Source organism: Hyla sarda, unplaced genomic scaffold (assembly GCF_029499605.1).
Source record: "Hyla sarda isolate aHylSar1 unplaced genomic scaffold, aHylSar1.hap1 scaffold_2063, whole genome shotgun sequence".
NCBI lineage: Eukaryota > Metazoa > Chordata > Amphibia > Anura > Hylidae > Hyla > Hyla sarda.
This window is the reverse complement of record NW_026608727.1, coordinates 1-22760: the sequence shown is the minus strand read 5'-3', so window position 1 is coordinate 22760 and position 22760 is coordinate 1. Positions and strand designations below refer to the sequence as shown.

The window sequence follows — 22760 nt, the reverse complement described above, 5'->3', positions numbered from 1 at the left end:
CACAGCAGCGGCTGCAATATCTCAACGGAGAATACGTTTATATATATGTGTGTGTGTGCGCGTATATATATATATATATATATATATATATATATATATATATTTCTCCGCCGAAATCACTTTTAAACCCATTTCCACCTTTTTTTCCCTTCTCTTCCTCTTACTTTTTTTTCACGTTTTTTTACGTTTTTCTCCTTTTCGCCTCTTTTCTGGGCGTATTATTCTTCTTTTTCTTCTTTTTTTTCGTCTAATGCATACCCCATCAGTGCAGCAATGCTTATTCAATACCGCCAGCAGATGGAGACACTGGGGGATAATTTTCTAAGGATTTATACTGATTTTTCCTGTCTGAATTTGTCGCACAGAAAGTTGCAGGCCAAATATGTGTGACATTTCTGCGACTTTAGCTTCTAGAGCATTTTTACAACATTATACATAGGTGCTGAATACATAAAAAGCGACTGTTCAGCGACAGACAAGTCGCATCGGCTGAAAGTAGGCCAGAATGTCAGTCCATGTTGGAGCAGGTTTAGATACAGTCTAAAGCATAGATCTCAAAGTCTGTGCACAGAATTTAGCAAGGGCCTCGCACCTTCTGATGCATCAGGTAGGTGCACTATAGCATAGCCTAACCCTCTGTACTTTGGTCTATATTGATGCGGGACATAGACAGCCAGCTGATGACCAATCCATTAGTGCAATGGATGGCTGGAAGCATTTGTCTTTGCCTTTGCAATACCACAGAAGCAATGCATGGTCAATGTACAGCAATGACACACCTGTGTGAACAGCCAGGAGACCCCCCCATGTTATGTTACATAGTTACATAGTTAGTACGGTCGAAAAAAGACATATGTCCATCAAGTTCAACCAGGGAATTAAGGGGTAGGGGTGTGGCGCGATATTGGGGAAGGGATGAGATTTTATATTTCTTCATAAGCATTAATCTTATTTTGTCAATTAGGAACATTCAGCACCCACCCGCTATCAAGGCAGCTGCCTATCATGTCATGCCCTACCTGCACAGGTGTGCTGGCTACTCAAATGATCCAATTAAGGAGGCCATTTAGTCAGCAGCAGCAGAAGTCCTGTGCCTGGACGCTCCAACAGCGGCCAGACACAAGCAGAAGCAGCAGAAGCAGCAGCAGCACCACCTTTTGTTTTTTGGCTGCAGCAGCAGCAGCAGCAGCAGCAAGGCCCACAGGGCTGGCTAGCTGGCTAGCCAGCAAGCAGGTAGCAATGAAAGTAGGAATCTTTCTTTTTAACCCTGTAAGGGGGTGGTGCACTGTACCCGAAGATACTGCCATATCGGGTCAATGCATAGGGCGACGGAAGCAAGCTTCGAAATCGGCCCCCGTTCTCAAAAATCCATTTAATATATGGTCCCCAGATAGGGGACGTATCAGATATTAAACTGATAAGAACAGATACTACACTTGATCTTAGCCAAAAGGCCGAGAAGCGATAACCGTGAAAGGGGCGGGCCCAACAAGGTCCCCTTCATGGGCACTATCACTGCTTGCTGTCAGGGAGGCTGCCAGACAATTTTCCATGCACACTCTGGGCTGGGGGGCAGTCAACCACCAGTACACACAGCAGAACCTAAACCCATACCATTATTGCTAAGCAGCAAGACAGGGGCCCATTGCACTCCCACGGGGCCTTTTTAAATGCAATCCATAACCCGGATTTGCCAGGAACCCTTCTTACTCCTCCTACTTGCATGTGACACTGGGCTTAGGATCTGCATAGGAAACACACACACAAGCACACACCTACCTTTGTTGCCTGCAGATGCCTCCTTGGCTGTCCCCAAACGGTATCAAACCAACACCCACGGGAAGCTGTAAGCATAGAGGACATGCCTGCACCCCATTGGACTTACCTGTGTGGGTTAAATCCGGGTTATTTGACAACCTATGGCGGTGATGGTTCTGCTCAGGCAGAGCAGTGCTGATGCTCCTCATAAAGCTGTCGCTGCTGTGAAGGTTCTAGGTGACATCACAATCCCTATGGTTACATACACGACAAAGCTGGGTTGTTGTTGTTTACACTCTGCAAGGCCTGTGGAAGTGAGTGACATCATAGCACTGTAGTTCTGAGGGTTCTAGATGGATGCAACAATCTCCTGTTGCTTCTATGAAGGCCATAATAGACGACATCACCAAACAGCTCCATAGTCACATACACAGCAAAGGAGAGATGTTGTTTACACCTAGTGATGTCAGTGGTATTGAGTGACATCACAGCACAGTGCTAAGGCTCCTGGGCCTGGACACAGCAGCGGCTGCAATATCTCAACGGAGAATACGTTTATATATATGTGTGTGTGTGCGCGTATATATATATATATATATATATATATATATATATATATATATATCTCCGCCGAAATCACTTTTAAACCCATTTCCACCTTTTTTTCCCTTCTCTTCCTCTTACTTTTTTTTCACGTTTTTTTACGTTTTTCTCCTTTTCGCCTCTTTTCTGGGCGTATTATTCTTCTTTTTCTTCTTTTTTTTCGTCTAATGCATACCCCATCAGTGCAGCAATGCTTATTCAATACCGCCAGCAGATGGAGACACTGGGGGATAATTTTCTAAGGATTTATACTGATTTTTCCTGTCTGAATTTGTCGCACAGAAAGTTGCAGGCCAAATATGTGTGACATTTCTGCGACTTTAGCTTCTAGAGCATTTTTACAACATTATACATAGGTGCTGAATACATAAAAAGCGACTGTTCAGCGACAGACAAGTCGCATCGGCTGAAAGTAGGCCAGAATGTCAGTCCATGTTGGAGCAGGTTTAGATACAGTCTAAAGCATAGATCTCAAAGTCTGTGCACAGAATTTAGCAAGGGCCTCGCACCTTCTGATGCATCAGGTAGGTGCACTATAGCATAGCCTAACCCTCTGTACTTTGGTCTATATTGATGCGGGACATAGACAGCCAGCTGATGACCAATCCATTAGTGCAATGGATGGCTGGAAGCATTTGTCTTTGCCTTTGCAATACCACAGAAGCAATGCATGGTCAATGTACAGCAATGACACACCTGTGTGAACAGCCAGGAGACCCCCCCATGTTATGTTACATAGTTACATAGTTAGTACGGTTGAAAAAAGACATATGTCCATCAAGTTCAACCAGGGAATTAAGGGGTAGGGGTGTGGCGCGATATTGGGGAAGGGATGAGATTTTATATTTCTTCATAAGCATTAATCTTATTTTGTCAATTAGGAACATTCAGCACCCACCCGCTATCAAGGCAGCTGCCTATCATGTCATGCCCTACCTGCACAGGTGTGCTGGCTACTCAAATGATCCAATTAAGGAGGCCATTTAGTCAGCAGCAGCAGAAGTCCTGTGCCTGGACGCTCCAACAGCGGCCAGACACAAGCAGAAGCAGCAGAAGCAGCAGCAGCACCACCTTTTGTTTTTTGGCTGCAGCAGCAGCAGCAGCAGCAGCAAGGCCCACAGGGCTGGCTAGCTGGCTAGCCAGCAAGCAGGTAGCAATGAAAGTAGGAATCTTTCTTTTTAACCCTGTAAGGGGGTGGTGCACTGTACCCGAAGATACTGCCATATCGGGTCAATGCATAGGGCGACGGAAGCAAGCTTCGAAATCGGCCCCCGTTCTCAAAAATCCATTTAATATATGGTCCCCAGATAGGGGACGTATCAGATATTAAACTGATAAGAACAGATACTACACTTGATCTTAGCCAAAAGGCCGAGAAGCGATAACCGTGAAAGGGGCGGGCCCAACAAGGTCCCCTTCATGGGCACTATCACTGCTTGCTGTCAGGGAGGCTGCCAGACAATTTTCCATGCACACTCTGGGCTGGGGGGCAGTCAACCACCAGTACACACAGCAGAACCTAAACCCATACCATTATTGCTAAGCAGCAAGACAGGGGCCCATTGCACTCCCACGGGGCCTTTTTAAATGCAATCCATAACCCGGATTTGCCAGGAACCCTTCTTACTCCTCCTACTTGCATGTGACACTGGGCTTAGGATCTGCATAGGAAACACACACACAAGCACACACCTACCTTTGTTGCCTGCAGATGCCTCCTTGGCTGTCCCCAAACGGTATCAAACCAACACCCACGGGAAGCTGTAAGCATAGAGGACATGCCTGCACCCCATTGGACTTACCTGTGTGGGTTAAATCCGGGTTATTTGACAACCTATGGCGGTGATGGTTCTGCTCAGGCAGAGCAGTGCTGATGCTCCTCATAAAGCTGTCGCTGCTGTGAAGGTTCTAGGTGACATCACAATCCCTATGGTTACATACACGACAAAGCTGGGTTGTTGTTGTTTACACTCTGCAAGGCCTGTGGAAGTGAGTGACATCATAGCACTGTAGTTCTGAGGGTTCTAGATGGATGCAACAATCTCCTGTTGCTTCTATGAAGGCCATAATAGACGACATCACCAAACAGCTCCATAGTCACATACACAGCAAAGGAGAGATGTTGTTTACACCTAGTGATGTCAGTGGTATTGAGTGACATCACAGCACAGTGCTAAGGCTCCTGGGCCTGGACACAGCAGCGGCTGCAATATCTCAACGGAGAATACGTTTATATATATGTGTGTGTGTGCGCGTATATATATATATATATATATATATATATATATATATATATATATTTCTCCGCCGAAATCACTTTTAAACCCATTTCCACCTTTTTTTCCCTTCTCTTCCTCTTACTTTTTTTTCACGTTTTTTTACGTTTTTCTCCTTTTCGCCTCTTTTCTGGGCGTATTATTCTTCTTTTTCTTCTTTTTTTTCGTCTAATGCATACCCCATCAGTGCAGCAATGCTTATTCAATACCGCCAGCAGATGGAGACACTGGGGGATAATTTTCTAAGGATTTATACTGATTTTTCCTGTCTGAATTTGTCGCACAGAAAGTTGCAGGCCAAATATGTGTGACATTTCTGCGACTTTAGCTTCTAGAGCATTTTTACAACATTATACATAGGTGCTGAATACATAAAAAGCGACTGTTCAGCGACAGACAAGTCGCATCGGCTGAAAGTAGGCCAGAATGTCAGTCCATGTTGGAGCAGGTTTAGATACAGTCTAAAGCATAGATCTCAAAGTCTGTGCACAGAATTTAGCAAGGGCCTCGCACCTTCTGATGCATCAGGTAGGTGCACTATAGCATAGCCTAACCCTCTGTACTTTGGTCTATATTGATGCGGGACATAGACAGCCAGCTGATGACCAATCCATTAGTGCAATGGATGGCTGGAAGCATTTGTCTTTGCCTTTGCAATACCACAGAAGCAATGCATGGTCAATGTACAGCAATGACACACCTGTGTGAACAGCCAGGAGACCCCCCCATGTTATGTTACATAGTTACATAGTTAGTACGGTCGAAAAAAGACATATGTCCATCAAGTTCAACCAGGGAATTAAGGGGTAGGGGTGTGGCGCGATATTGGGGAAGGGATGAGATTTTATATTTCTTCATAAGCATTAATCTTATTTTGTCAATTAGGAACATTCAGCACCCACCCGCTATCAAGGCAGCTGCCTATCATGTCATGCCCTACCTGCACAGGTGTGCTGGCTACTCAAATGATCCAATTAAGGAGGCCATTTAGTCAGCAGCAGCAGAAGTCCTGTGCCTGGACGCTCCAACAGCGGCCAGACACAAGCAGAAGCAGCAGAAGCAGCAGCAGCACCACCTTTTGTTTTTTGGCTGCAGCAGCAGCAGCAGCAGCAGCAAGGCCCACAGGGCTGGCTAGCTGGCTAGCCAGCAAGCAGGTAGCAATGAAAGTAGGAATCTTTCTTTTTAACCCTGTAAGGGGGTGGTGCACTGTACCCGAAGATACTGCCATATCGGGTCAATGCATAGGGCGACGGAAGCAAGCTTCGAAATCGGCCCCCGTTCTCAAAAATCCATTTAATATATGGTCCCCAGATAGGGGACGTATCAGATATTAAACTGATAAGAACAGATACTACACTTGATCTTAGCCAAAAGGCCGAGAAGCGATAACCGTGAAAGGGGCGGGCCCAACAAGGTCCCCTTCATGGGCACTATCACTGCTTGCTGTCAGGGAGGCTGCCAGACAATTTTCCATGCACACTCTGGGCTGGGGGGCAGTCAACCACCAGTACACACAGCAGAACCTAAACCCATACCATTATTGCTAAGCAGCAAGACAGGGGCCCATTGCACTCCCACGGGGCCTTTTTAAATGCAATCCATAACCCGGATTTGCCAGGAACCCTTCTTACTCCTCCTACTTGCATGTGACACTGGGCTTAGGATCTGCATAGGAAACACACACACAAGCACACACCTACCTTTGTTGCCTGCAGATGCCTCCTTGGCTGTCCCCAAACGGTATCAAACCAACACCCACGGGAAGCTGTAAGCATAGAGGACATGCCTGCACCCCATTGGACTTACCTGTGTGGGTTAAATCCGGGTTATTTGACAACCTATGGCGGTGATGGTTCTGCTCAGGCAGAGCAGTGCTGATGCTCCTCATAAAGCTGTCGCTGCTGTGAAGGTTCTAGGTGACATCACAATCCCTATGGTTACATACACGACAAAGCTGGGTTGTTGTTGTTTACACTCTGCAAGGCCTGTGGAAGTGAGTGACATCATAGCACTGTAGTTCTGAGGGTTCTAGATGGATGCAACAATCTCCTGTTGCTTCTATGAAGGCCATAATAGACGACATCACCAAACAGCTCCATAGTCACATACACAGCAAAGGAGAGATGTTGTTTACACCTAGTGATGTCAGTGGTATTGAGTGACATCACAGCACAGTGCTAAGGCTCCTGGGCCTGGACACAGCAGCGGCTGCAATATCTCAACGGAGAATACGTTTATATCTATGTGTGTGTGTGCGCGTATATATATATATATATATATATATATATATATATATATATATTTCTCCGCCGAAATCACTTTTAAACCCATTTCCACCTTTTTTTCCCTTCTCTTCCTCTTACTTTTTTTTCACGCTTTTTTACGTTTTTCTCCTTTTCGCCTCTTTTCTGGGCGTATTATTCTTCTTTTTCTTCTTTTTTTTCGTCTAATGCATACCCCATCAGTGCAGCAATGCTTATTCAATACCGCCAGCAGATGGAGACACTGGGGGATAATTTTCTAAGGATTTATACTGATTTTTCCTGTCTGAATTTGTCGCACAGAAAGTTGCAGGCCAAATATGTGTGACATTTCTGCGACTTTAGCTTCTAGAGCATTTTTACAACATTATACATAGGTGCTGAATACATAAAAAGCGACTGTTCAGCGACAGACAAGTCGCATCGGCTGAAAGTAGGCCAGAATGTCAGTCCATGTTGGAGCAGGTTTAGATACAGTCTAAAGCATAGATCTCAAAGTCTGTGCACAGAATTTAGCAAGGGCCTCGCACCTTCTGATGCATCAGGTAGGTGCACTATAGCATAGCCTAACCCTCTGTACTTTGGTCTATATTGATGCGGGACATAGACAGCCAGCTGATGACCAATCCATTAGTGCAATGGATGGCTGGAAGCATTTGTCTTTGCCTTTGCAATACCACAGAAGCAATGCATGGTCAATGTACAGCAATGACACACCTGTGTGAACAGCCAGGAGACCCCCCCCATGTTATGTTACATAGTTACATAGTTAGTACGGTCGAAAAAAGACATATGTCCATCAAGTTCAACCAGGGAATTAAGGGGTAGGGGTGTGGCGCGATATTGGGGAAGGGATGAGATTTTATATTTCTTCATAAGCATTAATCTTATTTTGTCAATTAGGAACATTCAGCACCCACCCGCTATCAAGGCAGCTGCCTATCATGTCATGCCCTACCTGCACAGGTGTGCTGGCTACTCAAATGATCCAATTAAGGAGGCCATTTAGTCAGCAGCAGCAGAAGTCCTGTGCCTGGACGCTCCAACAGCGGCCAGACACAAGCAGAAGCAGCAGAAGCAGCAGCAGCACCACCTTTTGTCAGCAGCAGCAGCAAGGCCCACAGGGCTGGCTAGCTGGCTAGCCAGCAAGCAGGTAGCAATGAAAGTAGGAATCATTTCTTTTTAACCCTGTAAGGGGGTGGTGCACTGTAACCCGAAGATACTGCCATATCGGGTCAATGCATAGGGCGACGGAAGCAAGCTTCGAAATCGGCCCCCGTTCTCAAAAATCCATTTAATATATGGTCCCCAGATAGGGGACGTATCAGATATTAAACTGATAAGAACAGATACTACACTTGATCTTAGCCAAAAGGCCGAGAAGCGATAACCGTGAAAGGGGCGGGCCCAACAAGGGTCCCCCTTCATGGGCACTATCACTGCTTGCTGTCAGGGAGGCTGCCAGACAATTTTCCATGCACACTCTGGGCTGGGGGGCAGTCAACCACCAGTACACACAGCAGAAACCTAAACCCATACCATTATTGCTAAGCAGCAAGACAGGGGCCCATTGCACTCACCACGGGGCCTTTTTAAATGCACACTCCATAACCGGATTTGCCAGGAACCCTTCTTAACTCCTCCTACTTGCATGTGGACACTGGCTTAGGATCTGCATAGGAAACACACACACAAGCACAACTCCTACCTTTGTTGCCTGCAGATGCCCTCCTTGGCTGTCCCAAACGGTATCAAACCAACACCCACGGGAAGCTGTAAGCATAGAGGACATGCCTGCACCCCATTGGACTTACTCTGTCGTGGGTTAAATCCGGGTTAATTTGACAACCTTATGGCGGTGATGGTTCTGCTCAGGCAGAGCAGTGCTGATGCTCCTCATAAAGCTGTCGCTGCTGTGAAGGTTCTAGGTGACATCACAATCCCTATGGTTACATACACGACAAAGCTGGGTTGTTGTTGTTTACACTCTGCAAGGCCTGTGGAAGTGAGTGACATCATAGCACTGTAGTTCTGAGGTTCTAGATGGATGCAACAATCTCCTGTTGCTTCTATGAAGGCCATAATAGACGACATCACCAAACAGCTCCATAGTCACATACACAGCAAAGGAGAGATGTTGTTTACACCTAGTGATGTCAGTGGTATTGAGTGACATCACAGCACAGTGCTAAGGCTCCTGGGCCTGGACACAGCAGCGGCTGCAATATCTCAACGGAGAATACGTTTATATATATGTGTGTGCTGTGCGCGCGTATATATATATATATATATATAATATATATACTATATATATATATATATTTCTCCGCCGAAATCACCTTTTAAACCCATTTTCCACCTTTTTTCCCTTCTCTTCCTCTTACTTTTTTTTTCACGTTTTTTTACGTTTTTCTCCTTTTCGCCTCTTTTCTGGGCGTATTATTCTTCTTTTTCTTCTTTTTTTTCGTCTAATGCATACCCCATCAGTGCAGCCAATGCTTATTCAATACCCGCCAGCAGATGGAGACACTGGGGGATAATTTTCTTAGGATTTATACTGATTTTTCCTGTCTGAATTTGTCGCACAGAAAGTTGCAGCCAAATATGTGTGACATTTCTGCGACTTTAGCTTCTAGAGCATTTTTACAACATTATACATAGGTGCTGAATACATAAAAAGCGACTGTTCAGGCGACAGACAAGTCGCATCGGGCTGAAAGTAGGCCAGAATGTCAGTCCATGTTGGAGCAGGTTTAGATAACAGTCTAAAGCATAGATCTCAAAGTCTGTGCAACAGAATTTAGCAAGGGCCTCGCACCTTCTGATGCATCAGGTAGGGTGCACTATAGCATAGCCTAACCCTCTGTACTTTGGTCTATATTGATGCGGGACATAGACAGCCAGCTGATGACCAATCCATTAGTGCAATGGATGGCTGGAAGCATTTGTCTTTGCCTTTGCAATACCACAGAAGCAATGCATGGTCAATGTACAGCAATGACACACCCTGTGTGAACAGCCAGGAGACCCCCCCATGTTATGTTACATAGTTACATAGTTAGTACGGTCGAAAAAAGACATATGTCCATCAAGTTCAACCAGGGAATTAAGGGGTAGGGGTGTGGCGCGATATTGGGGAAGGGCATGAGATTTTATATTTCTTCATAAGCATTAATCTTATTTTGTCAATTAGGAACATTCAGCACCCACACCGCTTATCAAGGCAGCTGCCTATCATGTCATGCCCCTACCTGCACAGGTGTGCTGGCTACTCAAATGATCCAATTAAGGAGGCCATTTAGTCAGCAGCAGCAGAAGTCCTGTGCCTGGACGCTCCAACAGGGGCCAGACACAAGCAGAAGCAGAAGAAGCAGCAGCAGCACCACCTTTTGTTTTTTTGGCTGCAGCAGCAGCAAGGCCCACAGGGCTGGCTAGCTGGCTAGCCAGCAAGCAGGTAGCAATGAAAGTAGGAATCTTTCTTTTTAACCCTGTAAGGGGGTGGTGCACTGTACCCGAAGATACTGCCATATCGGGTCAATGCATAGGGCGACGGAAGCAAGCTTCGAAAATCGGCCCCCGTTCTCAAAAATCCATTTAATATATGGTCCCCAGATAGGGGACGTATCAGATATTAAACTGATAAGAACAGATACTACACTTGATCTTAGCCAAAAGGCCGAGAAGCGATAACCGTGAAAGGGGCGGGCCCAACAAGGTCCCCTTCATGGGCACTATCACTGCTTGCTGTCAGGGAGGCTGCCAGACAATTTTCCATGCACACTCTGGGCTGGGGGGCAGTCAACCACCAGTACACACAGCAGAACCTAAACCCATACCATTATTGCTAAGCAGCAAGACAGGGGCCCATTGCACTCCCACGGGGCCTTTTTAAATGCAATCCATAACCCGGATTTGCCAGGAACCCTTCTTACTCCTCCTACTTGCATGTGACACTGGGCTTAGGATCTGCATAGGAAACACACACACAAGCACACACCCTACCTTTGTTGCCTGCAGTATGCCTCCTTGGCTGTCCCCAAAACGGTATCAAACCAACACCCACGGGAAGCTGTAAGCATAGAGGACATGCCTGCACCCCATTGGACTTACCTGTGTGGGTTAAATCCGGGTTATTTGACAACCTATATGGCGGTGATGGTTCTGCTCAGGCAGAGCAGTGCTGATGCTCCTCATAAAGCTGTCGCTGCTGTGAAGGTTCTAGGTGACATCACAATCCCTATGGTTACATACACGACAAAGCTGGGTTAGTTGTTGTTTACACTCTGCAAGGCCTGTGGAAGTGAGTGACATCATAGCACTGTAGGTTCTGAGGGTTCTAGATGGATGCAACAATCTCCTGTTGCTTCTATGAAGGGCCATAATAGACGACATCACCAAACAGCTCCATAGTCACATACACAGCAAAGGAGAGATGATGTTTACACCTAGTGATGTCAGTGGTATTGAGTGACATCACAGCACAGTGCTAAGGCTCCTGGGCCTGGACACAGCAGCGGCTGCAATATCTCAACGGAGAATACGTTTATATATATGTGTGTGTGTGCGCGTATATATATATATATATATATATATATATATATATATATATATATTTCTCCGCCGAAATCAGCTTGTTAAACCCATTTCCACCTTTTTTTCCCTTCTCTTCCTCTTACTTTTTTTTCACGTTTTTTTACGTTTTTCTCCTTTTCGCCTCTTTTCTGGGCGTATTATTCTTCTTTTTCTTCTTTTTTTTCGTCTAATGCATACCCCATCAGTGCAGCAATGCTTATTCAATACCGCCAGCAGATGGAGACACTGGGGGGATAATTTTCTAAGGATTTATACTGATTTTTCCTGTCTGAATTTGTCGCACAGAAAGTTGCAGGCCAAATATGTGTGACATTTCTGCGACTTTAGCTTCTAGAGCATTTTTTACAACATTATACATAGGTGCTGAATACATAAAAAGCGACTGTTCAGCGACAGACAAGTCGCATCGGCTGAAAGTAGGCCAGAATGTCAGTCCATGTTGGAGCAGGTTTAGATACAGTCTAAAGCATAGATCTCAAAGTCTGTGCACAGAATTTAGCAAGGGCCTCGCACCTTCTGATGCATCAGGTAGGTGCACTATAGCATAGCCTAACCCTCTGTACTTTGGGTCTATATTGATGCGGGACATAGACAGCCAGCTGATGGACCAATCCATTAGTGCAATGGATGGCTGGAAGCATTTGTCTTTGGCCTTTGCAATACCACAGAAGCAATGCATGGTCAATGTACAGCAATGACACACCTGTGTGAACAGCCAGGGAGACCCCCCCCATGTTATGTTACATAGTTACATAGTTTAGTACGGTCGAAAAAAGACATATGTCCATCAAGTTCAACCAGGGAATTAAGGGGGTAGGGGTGTGGCGCGATATTGGGGAAGGGATGAGATTTTATATTTCTTCATAAGCATTAATCTTATTTTGTCAATTAGGAACATTCAGCACCCACCCGCTATCAAGGCAGCTGCCTATCATGTCATGCCCTAGCCTGCACAGGTGTGCTGGCTACTCAAATGATCCAATTAAGGAGGCCATTTAGTCAGCAGCAGCAGAAGTCCTGTGCCTGGACGCTCCAACAGCGGGCCAGACACAAGCAGAAGCAGCAGAAGAAGCAGCAGCAGCACCACCTTTGTTTTTTGGCTGCAGCAGCAGCAGCAGCAGCAGCAAGGCCCACAGGGCTGGCTAGCTGGCTAGCCAGCAAGCAGGTAGCAATGAAAAGTAGGAATCTTTCTTTTTAACCCTGTAAGGGGGTGGTGCACTGTACCCGAAGATACTGCCATATCGGGTCAATGCATAGGGCGACGGAAGCAAGCTTCGAAATCGGCCCCCCGTTCTCAAAAATCCATTTAATATATGGTCCCCAGATAGGGGACGTATCAGATATTAAACTGATAAGAACAGATACTACACTTGATCTTAGCCAAAAGGCCGAGAAGCGATAACCGTGAAAGGGGCTGGGGCCCAACAAGGTCCCCTTCATGGGCACTATCACTGCTTGCTGTCAGGGAGGCTGCCAGACAAATTTTCCATGCACACTCTGGGCTGGGGGGCAGTCAACCACCAGTACACACAGCAGAACCTAAACCCATACCATTATTGCTAAGCAGCAAGACAGGGGCCATTGCACTCCCACGGGGCCTTTTTAAATGCAATCCATAACCCGGATTTGCCAGGAACCCTTCTTACTCCTCCTACTTGCATGTGACACTGGGCTTAGGATCTGCATAGGAAACACACACACAAGCACACACCTACCTTTGTTGCCTGCAGATGCCTCCTTGGCTGTCCCCAAACGGTATCAAACCAACACCCACGGGAAGCTGTAAGCATAGAGGACATGCCTGCACCCCATTGGACTTACCTGTGTGGGTTAAATCCGGGTTATTTGACAACCTATGGCGGTGATGGTTCTGCTCAGGCAGAGCAGTGCTGATGCTCCTCATAAAGCTGTCGCTGCTGTGAAGGTTCTAGGTGACATCACAATCCCTATGGTTACATACACGACAAAGCTGGGTTGTTGTTGTTTACACTCTGCAAGGCCTGTGGAAGTGAGTGACATCATAGCACTGTAGTTCTGAGGGTTCTAGATGGATGCAACAATCTCCTGTTGCTTCTATGAAGGCCATAATAGACGACATCACCAAACAGCTCCATAGTCACATACACAGCAAAGGAGAGATGTTGTTTACACCTAGTGATGTCAGTGGTATTGAGTGACATCACAGCACAGTGCTAAGGCTCCTGGGCCTGGACACAGCAGCGGCTGCAATATCTCAACGGAGAATACGTTTATATATATGTGTGTGATGTGCGCGTATATATATATATATATATATATATATATATATATATATATATTTCTCCGCCGAAATCACTTTTAAACCCATTTCCACCTTTTTTTCCCTTCTCTTCCTCTTACTTTTTTTTCACGTTTTTTTTTACGTTTTTCTCCTTTTCGCCTCTTTTCTGGGCGTATTATTCTTCTTTTTCTTCTTTTTTTTCGTCTAATGCATACCCCATCAGTGCAGCAATGCTTATTCAATACCGCCAGCAGATGGAGACACTGGGGGATAATTTTCTAAGGATTTATACTGATTTTTCCTGTCTGAATTTGTCGCACAGAAAGTTGCAGGCCAAATATGTGTGACATTTCTGCGACTTTAGCTTCTAGAGCATTTTTACAACATTATACATAGGTGCTGAATACATAAAAAGCGACTGTTCAGCGACAGACAAGTCGCATCGGCTGAAAGTAGGCCAGAATGTCAGTCCATGTTGGAGCAGGTTTAGATACAGTCTAAAGCATAAGATCTCAAAGTCTGTGCACAGAATTTAGCAAGGGCCTCGCACCTTCTGATGCATCAGGTAGGTGCACTATAGCATAGCCTAACCCTCTGTACTTTGGTCTATATTGATGCGGGACATAGACAGCCAGCTGATGACCAATCCATTAGTGCAATGGATGGCTGGAAGCATTTGTCTTTGCCTTTGCAATACCACAGAAGCAATGCATGGTCAATGTACAGCAATGACACACCTGTGTGAACAGCCAGGAGACCCCCCATGTTATGTTACATAGTTACATAGTTAGTACGGTCGAAAAAAGACATATGTCCATCAAGTTCAACCAGGGAATTAAGGGGTAGGGGGTGTGGCGCGATATTGGGGAAGGGATGAGATTTTATATTTCTTCATAAGCATTAATCTTATTTTGTCAATTAGGAACATTCAGCACCCACCCGCTATCAAGGCAGCTGCCTATCATGTCATGCCCTACCTGCACAGGTGTGCTGGCTACTCAAATGATCCAATTAAGGAGGCCATTTAGTCAGCAGCAGCAGAAGTCCTGTGCCTGGACGCTCCAACAGCGGCCAGACACAAGCAGAAGCAGCAGAAGCAGCAGCAGCACCACCTTTTGTTTTTTGGCTGCAGCAGCAGCAGCAGCAGCAAGGCCCACAGGGCTGGCTAGCTGGCTAGCCAGCAAGCAGGTAGCAATGAAAGTAGGAATCTTTCTTTTTAACCCTGTAAGGGGGGTGGTGCACTGTACCCGAAGATACTGCCATATCGGGTCAATGCATAGGGCGACGGAAGCAAGCTTCGAAATCGGCCCCCGTTCTCAAAAATCCATTTAATATATGGTCCCCAGATAGGGGACGTATCAGATATTAAACTGATAAAAACAGATACTACACTTGATCTTAGCCAAAAGGCCGAGAAGCGATAACCGTGAAAGGGGCGGGCCCAACAAGGTCCCCTTCATGGGCACTATCACTGCTTGCTGTCAGGGAGGCTGCCAGACAATTTTCCATGCACACTCTGGGCTGGGGGGCAGTCAACCACCAGTACACACAGCAGAACCTAAACCCATACCATTATTGCTAAGCAGCAAGACAGGGGCCCATTGCACTCCCACGGGGCCTTTTTAAATGCAATCCATAACCCGGATTTGCCAGGAACCCTTCTTACTCCTCCTACTTGCATGTGACACTGGGCTTAGGATCTGCATAGGAAACACACACACAAGCACACACCTACCTTTGTTGCCTGCAGATGCCGTCCTTGGCTGTCCCCAAACGGTATCAAACCAACACCCACGGGGAAGCTGTAAGCATAGAGGACATGCCTGCACCCCATTGGACTTACCTGTGTGGGTTAAATCCGGGTTATTTGACAACCTATGGCGGTGATGGTTCTGCTCAGGCAGAGCAGTGCTGATGCTCCTCATAAAGCTGTCGCTGCTGTGAAGGTTCTAGGTGACATCACAATCCCTATGGTTACATACACGACAAAGCTGGGTTGTTGTTGTTTACACTCTGCAAGGCCTGTGGCGAAGTGAGTGACATCATAGCACTGTAGTTCTGAGGGTTCTAGATGGATGCAACAATCTCCTGTTGCTTCTATGAAGGCCATAATAGACGACATCACCAAACAGCTCCATAGTCACATACACAGCAAAGGAGAGATGTTGTTTACACCTAGTGATGTCAGTGGTATTGAGTGACATCACAGCACAGTGCTAAGGCTCCTGGGCCTGGACACAGCAGCGGCTGCAATATCTCAACGGAGAATACGTTTATATATATGTGTGTGTGTGCGCGTATATATATATATATATATATATATATATATATATATATATATTTCTCCGCCGAAATCACTTTTAAACCCATTTCCACCTTTTTTTCCCTTCTCTTCCTCTTACTTTTTTTTCACGTTTTTTTACGTTTTTCTCCTTTTCGCCTCTTTTCTGGGCGTATTATTCTTCTTTTTCTTCTTTTTTTTCGTCTAATGCATACCCCATCAGTGCAGCAATGCTTATTCAATACCGCCAGCAGATGGAGACACTGGGGGATAATTTTCTAAGGATTTATACTGATTTTTTCCTGTCTGAATTTGTCGCACAGAAAGTTGCAGGCCAAATATGTGTGACATTTCTGCGACTTTAGCTTCTAGAGCATTTTTACAACATTATACATAGGTGCTGAATACATAAAAAGCGACTGTTCAGCGACAGACAAGTCGCATCGGCTGAAAGTAGGCCAGAATGTCAGTCCATGTTGGAGCAGGTTTAGATACAGTCTAAAGCATAGATCTCAAAGTCTGTGCACAGAATTTAGCAAGGGCCTCGCACCTTCTGATGCATCAGGTAGGTGCACTATAGCATAGCCTAACCCTCTGTACTTTGGTCTATATTGATGCGGGACATAGACAGCCAGCTGATGACCAATCCATTAGTGCAATGGATGGCTGGAAGCATTTGTCTTTGCCTTTGCAATACCACAGAAGCAATGCATGGTCAATGTACAGCAATGACACACCTGTGTGAACAGCCAGGAGACCCCCCCATGTTATGTTACATAGTTACATAGTTAGTACGGTCGAAAAAAGACATATGTCCATCAAGTTCAACCAGGGAATTAAGGGGTAGGGGTGTGGCGCGATATTGGGGAAGGGATGAGATTTTATATTTCTTCATAAGCATTAATCTTATTTTGTCAATTAGGAACATTCAGCACCCACCCGCTATCAAGGCAGCTGCCTATCATGTCATGCCCTACCTGCACAGGTGTGCTGGCTACTCAAATGATCCAATTAAGGAGGCCATTTAGTCAGCAGCAGCAGAAGTCCTGTGCCTGGACGCTCCAACAGCGGCCAGACACAAGCAGAAGCAGCACCACCTTTTGTTTTTTGGCTGCAGCAGCAGCAGCAGCAGCAGCAAGGCCACAGGGCTGGCTAGCTGGCTAGCCAGCAAGCAGGTAGCAATGAAAGTAGGAATCTTTCTTTTTAACCCTGTAAGGGGGTGGTGCACTGTACCCGAAGATACTGCCATATCGGGTCAATGCATAGGGCGACGGAAGCAAGCTTCGAAATCGGCCCCCGTTCTCAAAAATCCATTTAATATATGGTCCCCAGATAGGGGACGTATCAGATATTAAACTGATAAGAACAGATACTACACTTGATCTTAGCCAAAAGGCCGAGAAGCGATAACCGTGAAAGGGGCGGGCCCAACAAGGTCCCCTTCATGGGCACTATCACTGCTTGCTGTCAGGGAGGCTGCCAGACAATTTTCCATGCACCCCACTCTGGGCTGGGGGGCAGTCAACCACCAGTACACACAGCAGAACCTAAACCCATACCATTATTGCTAAGCAGCAAGACAGGGGCCCATTGCACTCCCACGGGGCCTTTTTAAATGCAATCCATAACCCGGATTTGCCAGGAACCCTTCTTACTCCTCCTACTTGCATGTGACACTGGGCTTAGGATCTGCATAGGAAACACACACACAAGCACACACCTACCTTTGGTGCCTGCAGATGCCTCCTTGGCTGTCCCCAAACGGTATCAAACCAACACCCACGGGAAGCTGTAAGCATAGAGGACATGCCTGCACCCCAATTGGACTTACCTGTGTGGGTTAAATCCGGGGTTATTTGACAACCTATGGCGGTGATGGTTCTGCTCAGGCAGAGCAGTGCTGATGCTCCTCATAAGCTGTCGCTGCTGTGAAGGTTCTAGGTGACATCACAATCCCTATGGTTACATACACGACAAAGCTGGGTTGTTGTTGTTTACACTCTGCAAGGCCTGTGGAAGTGAGTGACATCATAGCACTGTAGTTCTGAGGGTTCTAGATGGATGCAACAATCTCCTGTTGCTTCTATGAAGGCCATAATAGACGACATCACCAAACAGCTCCATAGTCACATACACAGCAAAGGAGAGATGTTGTTTACACCTAGTGATGTCAGTGGTATTGAGTGACATCACAGCACAGTGCTAAGGCTCCTGGGCCTGGACACAGCAGCGGCTGCAATATCTCAACGGAGAATACGTTTATATATATGTGTGTGTGTGCGCGTATATATATATATATATATATATATACTATATATATATATATATATTTCTCCGCCGAAATCACTTTTAAACCCATTTCCACCTTTTTTTTCCCTTCCTCTTCCTCTTACTTTTTTTCACGTTTTTTTACGTTTTTTCTCCTTTTCGCCTCTTTTCTGGGCGTATTATTCTTCTTTTTCTTCTTTTTTTTCGTCTAATGCATACCCCATCAGTGCAAGCAATGCTTATTCAATACCGCCAGCAGATGGAGACACTGGGGGATAATTTTCTAAGGATTTATACTGATTTTTCCTGTCTGAATTTGTCGCACAGAAAGTTGCAGGCCAAATATGTTGTGACATTTCCTGCGACTTTAGCTTCTAGAGCATTTTTACAACATTATACATAGGTGCTGAATACATAAAAAGCGACTGTTCAGCGACAGACAAGTCGCATCGGCTGAAAGTAGGCCAGAATGTCAGTCCATGTTGGAGCAGGTTTAGATACAGTCTAAAGCATAGATCTCAAAGTCTGTGCACGAGAATTTAGCAAGGGCCTCGCACCTTCTGATGCATCAGGTAGGTGCACTATAGCATAGCCTAACCCTCTGTACTTTGGTCTATATTGATGCGGGGACATAGACAGCCAGCTGATGACCAATCCATTAGTGCAATGGATGGCTGGAAGCATTTGTCTTTGCCTTTGCAATACCACAGAAGCAATGCATGGTCAATGTACAGCAATTGACACACCTGTGTGTGAACAGCCAGGAGGACCCCCCCATGTTATGTTACATAGTTACATAGTTAGTACGGTCGAAAAAAGACAGTATGTCCATCAAGTTCAACCAGGGAATTAAGGGGTAGGGGTGTGGCGCGATATTGGGGAAGGGGATGAGATTTTTATATTTCTTCATAAGCATTAATCTTATTTTGTCAATTAGGAACATTCAGCACCCACCCGCTATCAAGGCAGCTGCCTATCATGTCATGCCCAACCTGCACAGGTGTGCTGGCTACTCAAATGATCCAATTAAGGAGGCCATTTAGTCAGCAGCAGCAGAAGTCCTGTGCCTGGACGCTCCAACAGCGGCCAGACACAAGCAGAAGCAGCAGAAGCAGCAGCAGCACCACCTTTTGTTTTTTGGCTGCAGCAGCAGCAGCAGCCAGCAGCAAGTGCCCACAGGGACTGGCTAGCTGGCTAGCCAGCAAGCAGGTAGCAATGAAAGTAGGAATCTTTCTTTTTAACCCTGTAAGGGGGTGGTGCACTGTACCCGAAGATACTGCCATATCGGGGTCAATGCATAGGGCGACGGGAAGCAAGCTTCGAAATCGGCCCCCGTTCTCAAAAATCCATTTAATATATGGTCCCCAGATAGGGGACGTATCAGATATTAAACTGATAAGAACAGATACTACACTTGATCTTAGCCAAAAGGCCGAGAAGCGATAACCGTGAAAGGGGCGGGCCCCAACAAGGTCCCCTTCAGTGGGCACTATCACTGCTTGCTGTCAGGGAGGCTGCCAGACAATTTTCCATGCACACTCTGGGCTGGGGGGCAGTCAACCACCAGTACACACAGCAGAACCTAAACCCATACCATTATTGCTAAGCAGCAAGACAGGGGCCCATTGCACTCCCACGGGGCCTTTTTAAAATGCAATCCATAACCCGGATTTGCCAGGAACCCTTCTTACTCCTCCTACTTGCATGTGACACTGGGCTTAGGATCTGCATAGGAAACACACACACAAGCACACACCTACCTTTGTTGCCTGCAGATGCCTCCTTGGCTGTCCCCAAACGGTATCAAACCAACACCCACGGGAAGCTGTAAGCATAGAGGACATGCCTGCACCCCATTGGACTTACCTGTGTGGGTTAAATCCGGGTTATTTGACAACCTATGGCGGTGATGGTTCTGCTCAGGCAGAGCAGTGCTGATGCTCCTCATAAAGCTGTCGCTGCTGTGAAGGTTCTAGGTGACATCACAATCCCTATGGTTACATACACGACCAAAGCTGGTTGTTGTTGTTTACACTCTGCAAGGCCTGTGGAAGTGAGTGACATCATAGCACTGTAGTTCTGAGGGTTCTAGATGGATGCAACAATCTCCTGTTGCTTCTATGAAGGCCATAATAGACGACATCACCAAACAGCTCCATAGTCACATACACAGCAAAGGAGAGATGTTGTTTACACCTAGTGATGTCAGTGGTATTGAGTGACATCACAGCACAGTGCTAAGGCTCCTGGGCTGGACACAGCAGCGGCTGCAATATCTCAACGGAGAATACGTTTATATATATGTGTGTTGTGTGCGCGTATATATATATATAATATATATATATATATATATATATATATATATATATATATATATATATTTCTCCGCCGAAATCACTTTTAAACCCATTTCCACCTTTTTTTCCCTTCTCTTCCTCTTACTTTTTTTTCACGTTTTTTTTACGTTTTTCTCCTTTTCGCCTCTTTTCTGGGCGTATTATTCTTCTTTTTCTTCTTTTTTTTCGTCTAATGCCATACCCCATCAGTGCAGCAATGCTTATTCAATACCGCCAGCAGATGGAGACACTGGGGGATAATTTTCTAAGGATTTATACTGATTTTTCCTGTCTGAATTTGTCGCACAGAAAGTTGCAGGCCAAATATGTGTGACATTTCTGCGACTTTAGCTTCTAGAGCATTTTTACAACATTATACATAGGTGCTGAATACATAAAAAGCGACTGTTCAGCGACAGACAAGTCGCATCGGCTGAAAGTAGGCCAGAATGTCAGTCCATGTTGGAGCAGGTTTAGATACAGTCTAAAGCATAGATCTCAAAGTCTGTGCACAGAATTTAGCAAGGGCCTCGCACCTTCTGATGCATCAGGTAGGTGCACTATAGCATAGCCTAACCCTCTGTACTTTGGTCCTATATTGATGCGGGACATAGACAGCCAGCTGATGACCAATCCATTAGTGCAATGGATGGCTGGAAGCATTTGTCTTTGCCTTTGCAATACCACAGAAGCAATGCATGGTCAATGTACAGCAATGACACACCTGTGTGAACAGCCAGGAGACCCCCCCATGTTATGTTACATAGTTACATAGTTAGTACGGTTCGAAAAAAGACATATGTCCATCAAGTTCAACCAGGGAATTAAGGGGTAGGGGTGTGGCGCGATATTGGGGGAAGGGATGAGATTTTATATTTCTTCATAAGCATTAATCTTATTTTGTCAATTAGGAACATTCAGCACCCACCCGCTATCAAGGCAGCTGCCTATCAATGTCATGCCCTACCTTGCACAGGTGTGCTGGCTACTCAAATGATCCAATTAAGGAGGCCATTTAGTCAGCAGCAGCAGAAGTCCTGTGCCTGGACGCTCCAACAGCCGGCCAGACACAAGCAGAAGCAGCAGAAGCAGCAGCAGCACCACCTTTTGTTTTTTGGCTGCAGCAGCAGCAGCCAGCAGCAGCAAGGCCCACAGGGCTGGCTAGCTGGCTAGCCAGCAAGCACGGTAGCAATGAAAGTAGGAATCTTTCTTTTTAACCCTGTAAGGGGGTGGTGCACTGTACCCGAAGAGTACTGCCATATCGGGTCAATGCATAGGGCGACGGAAGCAAGCTTCGAAATCGGCCCCCGTTCTCAAAAATCCATTTAATATATGGTCCCCAGATAGGGGACGTATCAGATATTAAACTGATAAGAACAGATACTACACTTGATCTTAGCCAAAAGGCCGAGAAGCGATAACCGTGAAAGGGGGCGGGCCCAACAAGGTCCCCTTCATGGGCACTATCACTGCTTGCTGTCAGGGAGGGCTGCCAGACAATTTTCCATGCACACTCTGGGCTGGGGGGCAGTCAACCACCAGTACACACAGCAGAACCTAAACCCATACCATTATTGCTAAGCAGCAAGACAGGGGCCCATTGCACTCCCACGGGGCCTTTTTAAATGCAATCCATAACCCGGATTTGCCAGGAACCCTTCTTACTCCTCCTACTTGCATGTGACACTGGGCTTAGGATCTGCATAGGAAACACACACACAAGCACACACCTACCTTTGTTGCCTGCAGATGCCTCCTTGGCTGTCCCCAAACGGTATCAAACAACACCCACGGGAAGCTGTAAGCATAGAGGACATGCCTGCACCCCATTGGACTTACCTGTGTGGGTTTAATTCCGGGTTAGTTGACAACCTATGGCGGTGATGGTTCTGCTCAGGCAGAGCAGTGCTGATGCTCCTCATAAAGCTGTCGCTGCTGTGAAGGTTCTAGGTGACATCACAATCCCTATGGTTACATACACGACAAAGCTGGGTTGTTGTTGTTTACACTCTGCAAGGCCTGTGGAAGTGAGTGACATCATAGCACTGTAGTTCTGAGGGTTCTAGATGGATGCAACAATCTCCTGTTGCTTCTATGAAGGCCATAATAGACGACATCACCAAA

The 22760-nt window shown here is 46.1% G+C and overlaps 10 non-coding genes across 10 annotated transcripts; all 10 read right to left on the bottom strand.

The window, feature by feature from the left end:
* Positions 1 to 1275: 1275 nt before the first annotated feature.
* On the bottom strand, positions 1276 to 1466 carry LOC130318661 (U2 spliceosomal RNA). Its single transcript, XR_008865144.1, has one exon. It is a non-coding gene; the product is annotated as a U2 spliceosomal RNA (small nuclear RNA).
* A 2087-nt stretch (positions 1467 to 3553) lies between these two features.
* LOC130318660 (U2 spliceosomal RNA) lies at positions 3554 to 3744 on the bottom strand. The gene has a single exon (XR_008865143.1). It is a non-coding gene; the product is annotated as a U2 spliceosomal RNA (small nuclear RNA).
* A 2089-nt stretch (positions 3745 to 5833) lies between these two features.
* LOC130318659 (U2 spliceosomal RNA) lies at positions 5834 to 6024 on the bottom strand. The gene has a single exon (XR_008865142.1). It is a non-coding gene; the product is annotated as a U2 spliceosomal RNA (small nuclear RNA).
* A 2070-nt stretch (positions 6025 to 8094) lies between these two features.
* LOC130318651 (U2 spliceosomal RNA) lies at positions 8095 to 8286 on the bottom strand. Its single transcript, XR_008865137.1, has one exon. It is a non-coding gene; the product is annotated as a U2 spliceosomal RNA (small nuclear RNA).
* Positions 8287 to 10394: 2108 nt separating this feature from the next.
* On the bottom strand, positions 10395 to 10586 carry LOC130318636 (U2 spliceosomal RNA). Its single transcript, XR_008865123.1, has one exon. It is a non-coding gene; the product is annotated as a U2 spliceosomal RNA (small nuclear RNA).
* A 2113-nt stretch (positions 10587 to 12699) lies between these two features.
* Positions 12700 to 12891, bottom strand: LOC130318649 (U2 spliceosomal RNA). Its single transcript, XR_008865135.1, has one exon. It is a non-coding gene; the product is annotated as a U2 spliceosomal RNA (small nuclear RNA).
* Positions 12892 to 14982: 2091 nt separating this feature from the next.
* LOC130318652 (U2 spliceosomal RNA) lies at positions 14983 to 15173 on the bottom strand. Its single transcript, XR_008865138.1, has one exon. It is a non-coding gene; the product is annotated as a U2 spliceosomal RNA (small nuclear RNA).
* Positions 15174 to 17249: 2076 nt separating this feature from the next.
* On the bottom strand, positions 17250 to 17440 carry LOC130318648 (U2 spliceosomal RNA). The gene has a single exon (XR_008865134.1). It is a non-coding gene; the product is annotated as a U2 spliceosomal RNA (small nuclear RNA).
* Positions 17441 to 19551: 2111 nt separating this feature from the next.
* Positions 19552 to 19744, bottom strand: LOC130318653 (U2 spliceosomal RNA). Its single transcript, XR_008865139.1, has one exon. It is a non-coding gene; the product is annotated as a U2 spliceosomal RNA (small nuclear RNA).
* Positions 19745 to 21863: 2119 nt separating this feature from the next.
* On the bottom strand, positions 21864 to 22055 carry LOC130318650 (U2 spliceosomal RNA). The gene has a single exon (XR_008865136.1). It is a non-coding gene; the product is annotated as a U2 spliceosomal RNA (small nuclear RNA).
* Between the last annotated feature and the right edge of the window lie 705 nt (positions 22056 to 22760).